General features: G+C 43.9%; 1 protein-coding gene across 1 annotated transcript in view; it reads right to left on the bottom strand.

Moving 5' to 3' along the window:
- LOC139280163 (protein kinase C-binding protein NELL1-like) overlaps nt 1-12,926 on the bottom strand; it is a 1,006,941-nt gene that overhangs the window by 425,022 nt on the left and 568,993 nt on the right. The window lies entirely within an intron of this gene.

Consider the following 12,926-nt stretch of genomic DNA (forward strand, 5'->3'; position numbering starts at 1 on the left):
TGTTTCACTTTGCAGCCTCAGCCCGCATTGTGTCCCTGGTTACTGTGGCAACCCGATCTTTTTGGTGCAGATCAAGGCTCCACTCCAAAATTAAAGGACAGGTTAGGCTGCGCCAAAATGAAGAAATCTAACGGGGAAACTTGTAACATTTTTTTTTTGCCGTACTTGGGCCCCCAAAAAATGGGCGTAACTCTTCAAGTACGCCAAAAAAAAAGCTTTGAGAAAAATTGAGCCCATTGTATGGATTTTTTACTTCAACCATTGTTAAAACAATCTTTGCCCGTTGAAAGAAAAACACAACCTCCCAATTATTATTTGGATACAATCAGTCTCCTATTACTGCAACCAGCCAGCATGAAACTAAATGCAGGGCTGCAGTTATACTGTAGCTCTTGAGCAGCTCAAGTGATGTAAGATTACCTTCTGCAGATTGTGTCGCAATATTTCAGTAAGTTGGAACTCTGCAATTAAACTATGTAGCTTATATTGAAGCCAAAACCATTTTGCATCAATGTATATTGTGCTGTACAACAGGTCTATGAAGCACTAGCAATGCATAATCTTATTAAATACTGTACCGTTGATAGTGCTGTTCAGAAAATTCAGAAATATAATAGTACCTTATTCTTACTTCTGTCATAAAATAATGACCTAGAAATTGGATGGTTCCATTTTTCGGATACTAAACGGGCACCTAATCCTCCAATATGGGGTGCTCATTCTGAACCAGAAGTGCGCCGCCCACCATATTGGTGTAGGCAAAAAAAAGTGTTCAGGGTCAATGCCTGAATCATATTCAAATAAGGGGCCTAATATCTGTTTGAAGCACCCTCTGCAATATTGGGTTACCCGGAGGCAACCGGCACCAGCTACAATCAGGAAAACCAGGTTTACTTGCAGCCCAACAGACAGTCCTTAAAGGGGCCACTGCAGGCTGCAACCAGCAAGGTAAGTGTTTATAACATACTGACCTGACTGTGGAGCTGCGTGGGCCAATGCCGGCTACCACTCTGGATCACCGAAACAACCCTCATTATCCCAGACTCTATCCTCCCTGATCGCCAACGACCACTACTCACCCTGCCTGATACCGGCCGCTTCTACCTACCCTAATGATTTCCCCCCCAGCCCCGTTCCAATTATAAACAAACTTATTTCTTGTTAGGTAGAAGAAGTAGTCTATCAATACAAAACTCTTCAAACAGTAAGATCCTAGAAACTCATCATTAATACCATATGATTACAGAAGAGAGAGTATCACAAAAAGCAGGCACAGGGTTTTATTTCAATAATAGTAGCTGTGGCTTGAAATTATGTAAAATACTTGGAGGGATTTCCCCAAAGGTGAAGATTTGTTTCATACCTTTGTATGACAGCAAACAGATTAACCCTCTCCATACACACTAATATTCTGATCGTGTGGCAGTTGCTGTTCATTAATTCCAACTTGCTAATTAGACAGGTCTTTTATCTCAACACAATGGGCCATTAAAATCTGTTGGGTGAAGAGCACACGATTTTGCGACAGGTTGGTATCGGAGTATTGTGTATTTCTTTGCTGTTTTTGGTTTGGTCCCAACAACAGCATCCAAAGTGATTGGTGTACAGCATCCAAAGTGATTGGGGGGGGGCAAAATGTATATTCTGTAGAATGTGCATACTGAACAACTGCCAGAAATGGCTATGGCTTGATATTGTAATGTTAAACTTTTTCCAAGAGGTGATTTCCCCTTCCCATTCTTGGAATGTAGAGCGATTACTAAGTGGCTGCCTGGCATGACATATATAAGATGCAACCTTTCTTTCCACCTCCCTACTGAACAACAGTCGCTGATATTTTAAGTATCCTACCTAGACTGTAACATACTGGCTCAACAATATGACTGACTGGAGTTCTGGAATACGATAATTCAGAGGTTATCTTTGTCCCTAGATCACTGCTGTCAATTCCTTTTTCTATCCAAACTCTTAATGCAGTCCACCGAGAAAACTTAATTGGAAGGATATAAAATCTGCATGGTGACCTCTTCGCCATTCCACATCTAAAATGACGCCTGCATCTACAGGAAGCAGTGTCAGTTGCAAATTAGTCAGAACTGCAATGTTCCATTGCATCCTGAAACTATAATGTTCGGCCAATTAGGGAGGCATTCAATGTTCAACATTCAGCACACGGTCCTATTATCGAAATAGATGCTGGGGTTGTGTCTGCGCATCCTCAGCCTTAATCCCTTTGTGGCTTTCCGGCATCACAGATCGTCAAGCAAGCACGAGCAACCCGTGTTTTTTTTTCTTATCATTTTGAAGTCAGGAACACAAAATGCCTTGTTTAGAAGATCATGTGGTTTGAGCCATTTCAGGGGTATCCTAATCCTGTCAAATTCTGCTTTAGGTTTTGACCATAAAGCTGTTATGATTATTATTTAAAACCAGTTAGGTTTAGAGGGTTTCAGCATCTAACATTTTTACAACTCGACACAGAATTAACATTCCTCATCCCCTCGCCACTTGTTAAACATATCTCTCCGTTGCAGTCAAAATATTTACTTTTGAAGCCACTAATGCTTGCAGGCCTTCCCAGAATATGCCAGTGGAGCCATTAAGATATCTCACAGGCTATATTGTACAGGTTGAATGTCCCTTATCCAGAACTCCCTTATCCAGAACTACCCCTTGCCCGGAATCATTCCCGACCACTGGGTGGCGCATGCGCAGAACTCCGACATAAACAAATTGAAGTCCTTACTCGCTGTCGACTCCCACAATCACTGGCCTGAGCCCGCGATCCACCGCCCCCCCATTTCCCCCCCCCACCACCATGATTTCTCTGCTGCACTCCCAGCCCCAATCCAACCAGCCCTGATATCCCCTTGCTCAGTACCTGTACCATCCAATTTAACGTGACCACCCTTTGTCTGGAAAAATCCCTTATCCGGCACAGGCCAGGTCCTGAGGGATCTGGATAAGGGAGGTTCAACCTATATTACTGTATTATTATTCAAACTCTAAACTTTGTTTAACGTACATATGAGAGGTGTAGCGTCCCGAATCCAGAACCCTCGGGACCGAGGCCGTTCCGGATTCCACTTTTTTCTGGACTCTGGAACTTCTTTCTGACATCACGAATCCAGAAACACCTGAGCCCAGGTTCGGGTACTTCCAGATTTCAGAACGTCAGAAAGGGGCGGGGGGGGGGGGGGGGGCGGGTGGATGCTCGCGGAGGAGCTGTTCAGGTCGCTGGCCCCGTCAATGAGGTCTTCGGGTGGGGCCCAGCCATCAAGGAGTTATTCGGGCGGGCCCCGCCGCTGAGGAAGTGTTACGGACGGGCCCCGCCAAGGGGGAGCTGGTCAGGTGGCCCCGTTGTGGAGGAGGTGTTTGGGCGGGCCGACGAGGAGGCCCCGAGGTAAGGGCAGCGGCGGCGAGGTGGGGCCCAAGGTCGGGCAGCGGCGTGGCAAGGGGCAGTGAGGCGAGACCTGAGGTTGAGCAGCGGTGGCAGCGAGGCGAGGGGCAGTGAGGCAAGGCCTGAGGTTGGGCAGCGGCGGGACCTCAAGGTCGGCAGGGCCAGTAGGTCCGGATTCCGGAACATTTTACAGATTCCGGACAACCCTGCCACCAATTGGTTCAGAGCCCGGATTCCGGAACATTCCGGAACTCCAAATTTTGGACGCTGCACCTGTAATACTATTTAATGCAACCATTTTCATAGAATTATAGAATGGTTAGAGCACAGAAGGAGGCCATTCGGCCTGTTGAGCCCGTGCCGTGCCAGCTCCCTGCAAGAGTACTTCGGCTAGTCCCACTCCTATCCCCGTTCCTTGTAACTTTCTTTTCCTTCAGGTACTTATCCAATTCCCTTTTGAAGACCTCAATTGAATCTGCCTTTCAGGTCCTAGCCGCGCGCAGTGTCAAAATGTTTTTCCACCCACCTCATTTCCCAGAATCAGATCCAGCAATGCCTCCTTCCTCGTCGAGTGGAAACGTACTGATCAAGAAAGTTCTCTTGAACACACTTCAAAAATTCTTCCCCCTCTCTGCCCTTTACACTATTATGATCCCAGCCTATATTAGGACAGATGAAGTCCCCCATGATCACCACTCAAAAGTTCTTGCACCTCTCTGTAATTTTCCTGCAAAGTTGCTTCTCTACATCCTTCCACTAGTTGGTGGCCTATAGAATACACCTAGTAGTTTAATGGCCTCTCTATTGTTTCTTAACTCTAACCAAATAGATTCTGTTCTTGACCCCTCCAGGCCATTCTCCTTCTCCAGCATTGTAACATTCTCCTTAATCAATATTGCCACACCACCTCCTACCTTTCCTGCCCTATCTTTCCTGAACACCTTATATCCAGCAATATCTAATATCCAATCCTGCGCTTTTTTGAGCCTAGTCTCCGTTATCACCACAACATCGTGGCCCCAAGTTTCCACACGCGGCAAAACGGGCGCCCCTCCGAGCTGGGCGCCCGTTTTTCGCGCCGAAAACGGCGCCTGAAAAAAACGGCGCTATTCTCAAGCGCTTTGCAGCTCGATGTCTGCTTGGCGCGGCGCACAGGGGGCGGAGCCTACCACTCGCGCCGATTTTGTAAGTAGGAGGGGGCGGGTACAATTTAAATGAGTTTTTTTCGTGCCGGCAACCCTGCGCGTGCGCGTTGGAGCGTTCGCGCACGCGCAGTGTAAAGGAAACATTGGCACTCGGCCATTTTAAAAAGTGCTGCAGAAAAAGTGAACATTTGTTTATTGAACCCTTGCAAAGGCTTGTATTTTAATTTTCTTGATATTTCTGTGTGTGAGGGTGAGGGAGTGCATTCTGTAATTAAAGATAGACTGTGATAAACGGGACACATGCACTTGTTTGAGACTATTCAAATTCTTTGTAGCTGTTCAATTTTTAACATTTTTTAATAAAACCACATTGCCCTTCCATGATCAGCACTGAGGCTTCTTGCAGCTTTCTCCCCCTGCCGTCCGTCGGGCCTGACGGCAAACGGCTGCCTCAAGTACTGAGGCTTCCTGCAGCTTTCTCCCTCCCTCCCCCTGCCGTCGGTCGGTCCCGACGGCAAACCGCTGCCTGAAAGGCCTGCCTGAAGCACTTTCACACAGGTAGGAACATGGTTTATTTAATCTTTTCTTTGCTTATAAATTTTTATTCAGGTTGGATTTATTTGTATAATATTTGTATAAGTATAACTGAGGATTTATTGTAGAATTTAATGACTTCCCTCCCCCCCCCCCCCCCCCCACCTCGTTCCCGACGCCTAATTTGTAACCTGCGCCTGATTTTTTAATGTGTAGACAAGGTTTTTTCAAGCCGACAAAAATCTTCACTTGCTCCATTCTAAGTTAGTTTGGAGTACGTTTTCACTGTGGAAACTTTCAAATCAGGCGTCAGTGGCCGGACACGCCCCCTTTTGAAAAAAAAATTCTGTTCAAAAGTGAAACTGTTCTACCTGACTAGAACTGCAGAAAACTTAAATGTGGAGAATTCCGATTTCTAAGATATTCCGTTCTCCACCAGTTGCTCCTAAAAATCAGGAGCAAATCATGTGGAAACTTGGGGCCCATATTCCTATATGTCTATTTACACCTGCAGCTCAGCAACCTTATTTATCACGCTTTGTGCATTTACACACTTGCACTGTAAACCAATCTTAGACCTTCTCGTATTCTCTTAGTCTGACCCGACCTCATATTATACTATTTCTTACATTTTGAAGCTGAAAATGTTACACAGCGCTTTATTAATTTCTAAGACTTGTATACAGCTCCCTCTCGCTACCCAAAGAGTGGTTAGAACAGGGCCCTTGTGACCACATGGAGTAGTTGAGGCCAACAGTATAGATTCATTTAAGAGGGGGTAGTGGGGTGGGCTAGGTGAGTACAATGTGGGAGAAAGGAATAGAAGGATCTGCTGATAAGGTGACATGAAGTAGGATGAGAAGACAAGATGGGCTGAATGGCCTATTTCTGTGCTGTAAATTCTATGTAAAATGTCAAATACCTATGTTATATGCAATTATTACAGGACTCAAAAATGTTGCAATGGGGCAAGGTAGCTAACTGCCCAGAAGTGCTTCCAGATGATTTTGTACTTGGCCATGGAATTGCTCAGAATATTTTTAAGACAACATGCTTATGATTAGCCAAGACTAATTTATTTTTCACTTCATCTTCACAGTTTTGAATAATATCCAGGAATGATTTTGATATCCAAAACACTGATTTAACTCTGAAAAATTAACTTGTTGCAATGCGAATCTGTGAAGTCTACTGGGGTGCCTCACCTACTGCAGTTTTACCAGCACCTTCTCCAAAGACGCCAGTAAATGGGAAAGCATGCTATGAGCTGGCTGCAAATGCCCATGAAATTTGAAACCCAGGTATCACTAAGAATACTGGAGTAACAATTGAACTCAATAAATATGTTAATTATCGTGATTTAAACCTGTCATCTTATCTGCAGTGCTATTCCACCATTAGATTCTAGTGAAATAAACCCAATAATTCAAACTTGAAGCAGACAGTCATGAAATAATTTGAAGCGTCAAATCAATTTAGGAAGCTAAATTAAACTCTTGTGAATCATTACAACTCATTGAGATGTTTCCTCCCTCTGCAGGTATCTGTGCAATCAGTCATTACACAGCTCTGTCATTAGAAGAAAAATAATCTACTCCAATTTGAAGTAGACTGGCATTTGCTGATTTATATCTGAGGATCCTGACAGAGACTGAGGGGAAAAAAATAACGGAGACTCCAATTATAATTTTTTACAATTCTGTAGAAAGCAAAATTGTGCCAGAAAACTAGAGGGTGACAAATGTGACACTTTCTTCAGGGAAATGAGTGGATTGCTTTTCGAACAAGCCAGCGCAGACTCGATAGGCTGTACAACCCCTTCTGCTGTACTATTCTATTATTCTATGGTAGGCCAACCAGCTTTACTTCAATTGTCGGTAACTTGCAGAACACTGTTACAGAATCCCATCCTTAAAGGGCACAATGTCATGCAAGTAACTTTATGTACACTTATTTTATATCCTGTACTTCTTTTACTCTGTAATGCTGAAATGCTTTGAATCACAATCTTCAAATAAAAGTAGCAAAATGACCTTCCATGTCTGAAAAAGCACAATGGTTTTGCCTTACTCAAATGCAAACATAATGATTGTGGTAATTTATCAGTTGACGCAAATGATCTTGCGACAGATGACATTAAACACAGTCCTGTTTTCTTGCCGATTTTAAGGTTAAAATGTTGTACTTCCTGAGTTGAAGGACATCAATACTAAGGAAATGGACAAAATGTCATCAATAAGCAATCCCAGGTTGGGACGTGACACTGCTCAGAACAATAAAGATCTCTCCAAAAAGCTCCAACAATTAATCTTAATCCAAAACTTTAGAAAAACACTCCTTGCTGCACAAATCTAACATTTCCATTTCCCAGACCATCTTTCCTTATGAGGCTGTCCGTGTGAGATTACTAAATTTAGTGCCAATTAGCGAATTATGGGTCGTTCCCCTCGGAGTTGGATTAATACTGCTCAAACCCATTTCACTTGAGACTTGCATAAGCTACAAGATTCAAAACAAAACTTTCGTCACATCTGGCCAAGCAGCACTGAAGATCATTTTCTCGATTTGAGTCAACACTGTTCTAACCCGCTATAAGAGCATAAGAAATAAGAGCAGGAGTAGGTCATTTGGCCCCTCAAGCCTGCTCTGCCATTCAATAAGATCATAGCTAATCTGATCTTGGCCTCAACTCCTGTTCCATGCCCGCTCCCCATTACCCTTATCGTTCAAAAATCTGTCTATCTCCACCTTAAATATATTCAATGGCCCAACCCCCACAGCTCTCTGGGGTAGAGAATTTCAAAGATTCACGACCCTATGTTACCCTATGTACTGATAAATGACTAACCATTGTTACAAGCAAAATATTATATTGTGGACTTTTACTTTGAACCATGAGAACAAAGACTTTGATGAAGGAACTGCAAAGTCATCTTTCCACGGGAAGTGGCAAAGGTCTTTGTGGAAAATCTAAAAATGCAAGATAGCAGAAAAGGTGCAACTTCTCGCTGAGGGGGAGAGAATCCACACCAGGAGTCAAACTTTCTCTGAATGGCTCAGTTTCTTGTGGGGGAGAAAAACCTCACCAAAATGCATTTCTACAGTATGTTTGCAAGAATAACTCACAGCTGTAAAAATAAAAATGAGCTAAAAGAAAAATCAGCCACTTGTGTATCATGTGTGATCGACCATTGCTATTAAAAAAGAACCAGGGTGGAGCCAGAATGCTCAACTCCTGCTGGTTGATGTGGAATATTGCACCCCTAAAAATCTGCTGTGACACAGGTAAGAAAAGAATGCCGCTAAACCTGTTAACAACATCACAGGAGGGACAGAAAAAAAGAAATCCTTGAAAATTAGAGCTAAATCCAGAACCCCTAAAATGATCTTACTGACATAGATGATGGTGGTGACATCGGGATTATCCATTTTGCACTTCTGGCTGAAAATGCTTGCAAACACTTCAAGCTGTTTCGAACTCACATGCAGGGCTCTGCTATAATCAAAGTTAGTGACCTTCATGGAGTCTCCTCCTCCTGTTCATTGCTTAGTCCTCCACTACTATTCTCTACTGGTTGTGGTTGGTCTACAGAGCTTAACTCTGATTCACTTAGCTCTGTCTATAACGTGAGGTGGTCACTTCAATGAATTACTGTGATGAGGTGATGTATGGGCAAACGTGCACAGCAAGATCCATCCAGCTGCAATTGGATTAATGTTTGGCATTTAGCATCTAGGTAGCCCTGTGCTGTGCCTTTACTGAGTTGGTACCTCATTCTCAGGTCTGCTGAGTGCTGCTCCTGGCACAATTTTCTATACTCCCACTGAACCAGCTTGATGGTGATAGAGGAGAGAGGGATGGGATGGGATGGACCATGAAGTTACAGATTGTGATGGCACACAATCCTGCTGCTGTTGATTCCCTACAGCAATCACTGATGCCAAATTTTGAACTGCTAGATTTGTTCTCATCCTGTTCCACTTAGCATGGTGGTAGCGCCACACTACATATTGAGAATGTTATCAATGTGGAGACAAGGCATTGTTTTCACAAGAGCTATGTGCTGACATTTCTATCAATGCATCTTCAAAGCACAATCTATTTCTGATGCATTCTTTCCTGACTGCGAACAGAACACTGCCATTACGGCAAATAACACCTGATCGTCACTTATATCTGTTATTTAAATGAAAGATCAATATCAAATAAAGTTAAAGAATCAAAAACCTCTCCTTCAAATTTGAGGAAATATGCAACCTACATTTCCTGTACTATCACTATTTAATATCCATGAATAAAATGTGTTATTTTAAGCAGTAACTACAAACAATAGCACCATTCTAAGTCATGATTTGTTTGATATATGACAGAGCAGCCACGTGCCCTCAAGAAAACTAGCTGGATGCCCTTGAAAGCTTTCTAATATAATTTAAAGGGGACATATTCGTAACAGACCTTGCTGCCTTTGTCTGATTGTCCCAATATGGCACTGATGGTTTGAACCAGCAGACCTAGAAACATTTAAAACGCCCCTTATTTCATCTTATGTTTGAACAGCCTTAACTCAAAAATTGCCAGTTATAATTCTCAATTAGCGGAGAAAAGGAAGGGGGTGAGATTATATATTGGGGCCTCACATTTGTGGGAAGTGAGCACATGTACATTTCCCATCTGCTGAATTACCGGTTGAGAAATGGGGATTGCTGAATGGAGACCAGAAACGACCTCAATTCATTTGGTGGTAGGTGGGGGGGTGGGTGGGGATTTCTCTCCAAGTTGCATTTGCACACTTTTTTGCAGCTGGCTTCAAACGGACCTCGGAGCAGGTCAGACACAAGTGAAAATGCATCAAAATCAGGTCGAAAATCATGTGTTTCTTGAGGGGAATGCACCCAACCTCCCCCTTGGAAATACATTTTGCACTTTTAGGGCTCATTTCACCCTCCCAAAATTTCTAAAACCATCACGAGACAAATTGCATAATTTCCCCATATAATACAACTGATTGAATATTGGTACCCTGTATAGCTGCTGAGGTCATGGCAAGTTTTATGCCCCACTGCACTCCTACTGTTACTGCTTCTTTTCATATGTCATACGCGCAGCTAGTAGGTTTAGTTTTCAGAGAAAGAGTTGAGTATAATCCCCAAATATCCATAAAAATCCTGAAATTCAATGTAATAAAAATCAATTTAACTTATTCGGTCATCTGAAAGCAACGGCCTTGGCCAGAGGCCTTTATTCAGGACTGTTTATCAGATATAGGGGCGTGAGCTAAATCTGGTAACTTCAGGCCAATCAGTCTAATGTCACTGCTGGGAAAACTACTAGAGATCATTGTCAAGGACAAAATTAATCCTCACTTGCAGAAGCGTGGGTTAATAAGGGACAGCCAGTATGGATTTATTAAAGGCAAATCGTGTCTGACTAACCTGATTGAGTTCTTCGATGAAGCAACGGATAAAGGTGGTGCAGTAGATGTTGTATTATTGACTTTCAAAGGCATTTTCTAAAGTACCACATAACAGACTTATTCAGAAAATAGAAGCACAGATATTAAAGGGACAGCAGTAACTTGGGTTCGTAACTGGCTAAGAGATAGGAGGTAGAGAGTAGTGGCAAATGGATGTTTTTCTGACTGGACAGAAGTATATAGTGAAGACTCCCAGGGATCGGTATTAGGACCATTGTTTTTCTTGTTATATATAAATGACCTGGACTTGGATACTACAGGGAGTACAATTTTGAAGTTTAAGGATGATACAAAACCCTGGCAACGAGTAAATAGTCAGCAGGATAGTAGGAGACGTCAGGCGGACATAGACAGACTGGTGAAATGGGCAGACATGTGGCAGAGACAATTTAATGCAGATAAGTGTGAAGTGATGCACTTTGGGCGAAACAACATGGAGAGGCAGTATAATCTAAATGGTACTATTTTGAACGGGTTGCAAGAGCAGAGGAACCTCTCGGGTTGGCAATCAGTAACTAGTGGGGTGCCGCAGGGATCAGTGCTGGGACCCCAACTATTTACAATCTATATTAACAACTTGGAAGAAGGAACCGAGTCTAACATAGCCAAGTTTGCTGACGATACAAAGATGGGAGGAAAAGCAATGTGTGAGGGGGACACAAAAAACCTGCAAAAGGACATAAACAGGCTAAGTGAATGGGCAAAAAGTTGGCAGATGGAGTATAGAGGTCAGGTTTCGGGCCGCGCCTAGATCGGCGCAGCCCCGACATCGACGCCCATTTTTCGCGCCCAAAAGCGCATCAAAAACTTACGGAGGAATCCTCGGTTTCCCTGCAGCTTCCTCAGAGTTCGACGCGACACGCAGAGATCAGCAGGGGGCGGAGCCACAGCGTCGCACCGATTCTGAAAGTGCAGGGGGGCGTGGCTAACTCAGATCCGAGGACGTCATACCGGCAGCCCTGCATGTGCGCGCATGCGCAGTAGTTTACAAACATTGGCACTGGGCCATTTTTAAAGGAACTTGAAGAAAAATGATGATTTGTTTCATGGAGCTCTTGAAAGACTTGGGATTGAATCTTGGTGATTTTTTGTGCCGAAGGAGTGCTTTTAGCAGCACTGTTGAAGAAATCACCTGCTGAAATCAGTGAGTGCTGCTTTTTGCTGCTAAACTTCCAGAACAAGTGCTGCATAAGTGCATGCAAAATAAGGACTTGTGTGTTTTGAAAAGTAAGAGTGTCAATTCAATACAGCAATGGAACAACGTCCACCAAGAACAAAGAATTTCTTGCATGAGGAAGTGGAGATATTAGTTAACATCATTGAGCAGAGATGGCAGGAGCTGGATAACAGCAACAGAGGTTGCATAAAAGTGCCAGCCAAAGAAATGAAGAAACGCTGGAACCAAGTTGCAGAAGATTACTGCGCAGTGGTGCATACCATGAGATCTGGAAGCCAGTGCAAAAAGAAATGGCATGACCTTGGTCAAGTAGTTAGTGTAAGTAATATTTTCATTTTTTAATGTAATCGTAATTGTAACGTGACTATGTTCAACCTTGCAGAAAGACGCACTCTGTAAAAAGTTATATTTTACTCTTTGCAGAAGAAATTGACCCACAACAAAAGGGAGGCAACTCGAACAGGAGGAAGCATGCCCAATCTGCATCAACTAACACCCTTGGAACAGAGGGTAGCTGCTATGATGAGTCGTACATGGAGAAAAGCAATCAGTACAGCACAAGCTGGGCCCACACGCGAGGAAGAGGGTAGGTCCTGAAAATGCATCGTGGCCCTTCAAATCAACCTGCTGCCTGGCCTGCTATGTATCAGAGTATTCATGCCACCCATCCTGCCCCCTTCTTTGCTGTTGAACATTTGACTGTTCTGATGTATTTTGCAGAACATGATGATGATGATGCCAACCCTGAAGATCCAGAACAAGAACCAGTAGAACCAGATGCGGACGATCCAGACTGGATGATGGTGGCGATGACTGAAATGTCTACAGGGGAGACCTTCCAAATTAATGTTTATGAGCCCACATTAAGGGGCATCAGAGTTTCAACCCCTTGCATAGGTGCTGGTTCCACCTTTCATAGTTTTGATTCCGATGTTGCGGGTCCCAGTGGTGCTGGTGATATAATGGAGCCATTTACACCCATTCACCCACCATCCCAGCCCGCGCCTCCCACTCTAGTGCTGCCGTCTGGAATACCAAGCGTCCCACCATCCCAGCCCGCGCTTCCCACTCTAGTGCTGCTGTCTGGAACACCGAGCGTCCCACCGTCTCAGCCCGCGCCTCCCAGTGTAGTGGTGCCGTTTGGAACACCGAGCATCCCACCGTCCCTACCCGTGCCTCCCAGTGTAGTGGTGCGT

Source organism: Pristiophorus japonicus, chromosome 14 (assembly GCF_044704955.1).
Source record: "Pristiophorus japonicus isolate sPriJap1 chromosome 14, sPriJap1.hap1, whole genome shotgun sequence".
Classification (NCBI taxonomy): Eukaryota; Metazoa; Chordata; class Chondrichthyes; family Pristiophoridae; genus Pristiophorus; species Pristiophorus japonicus.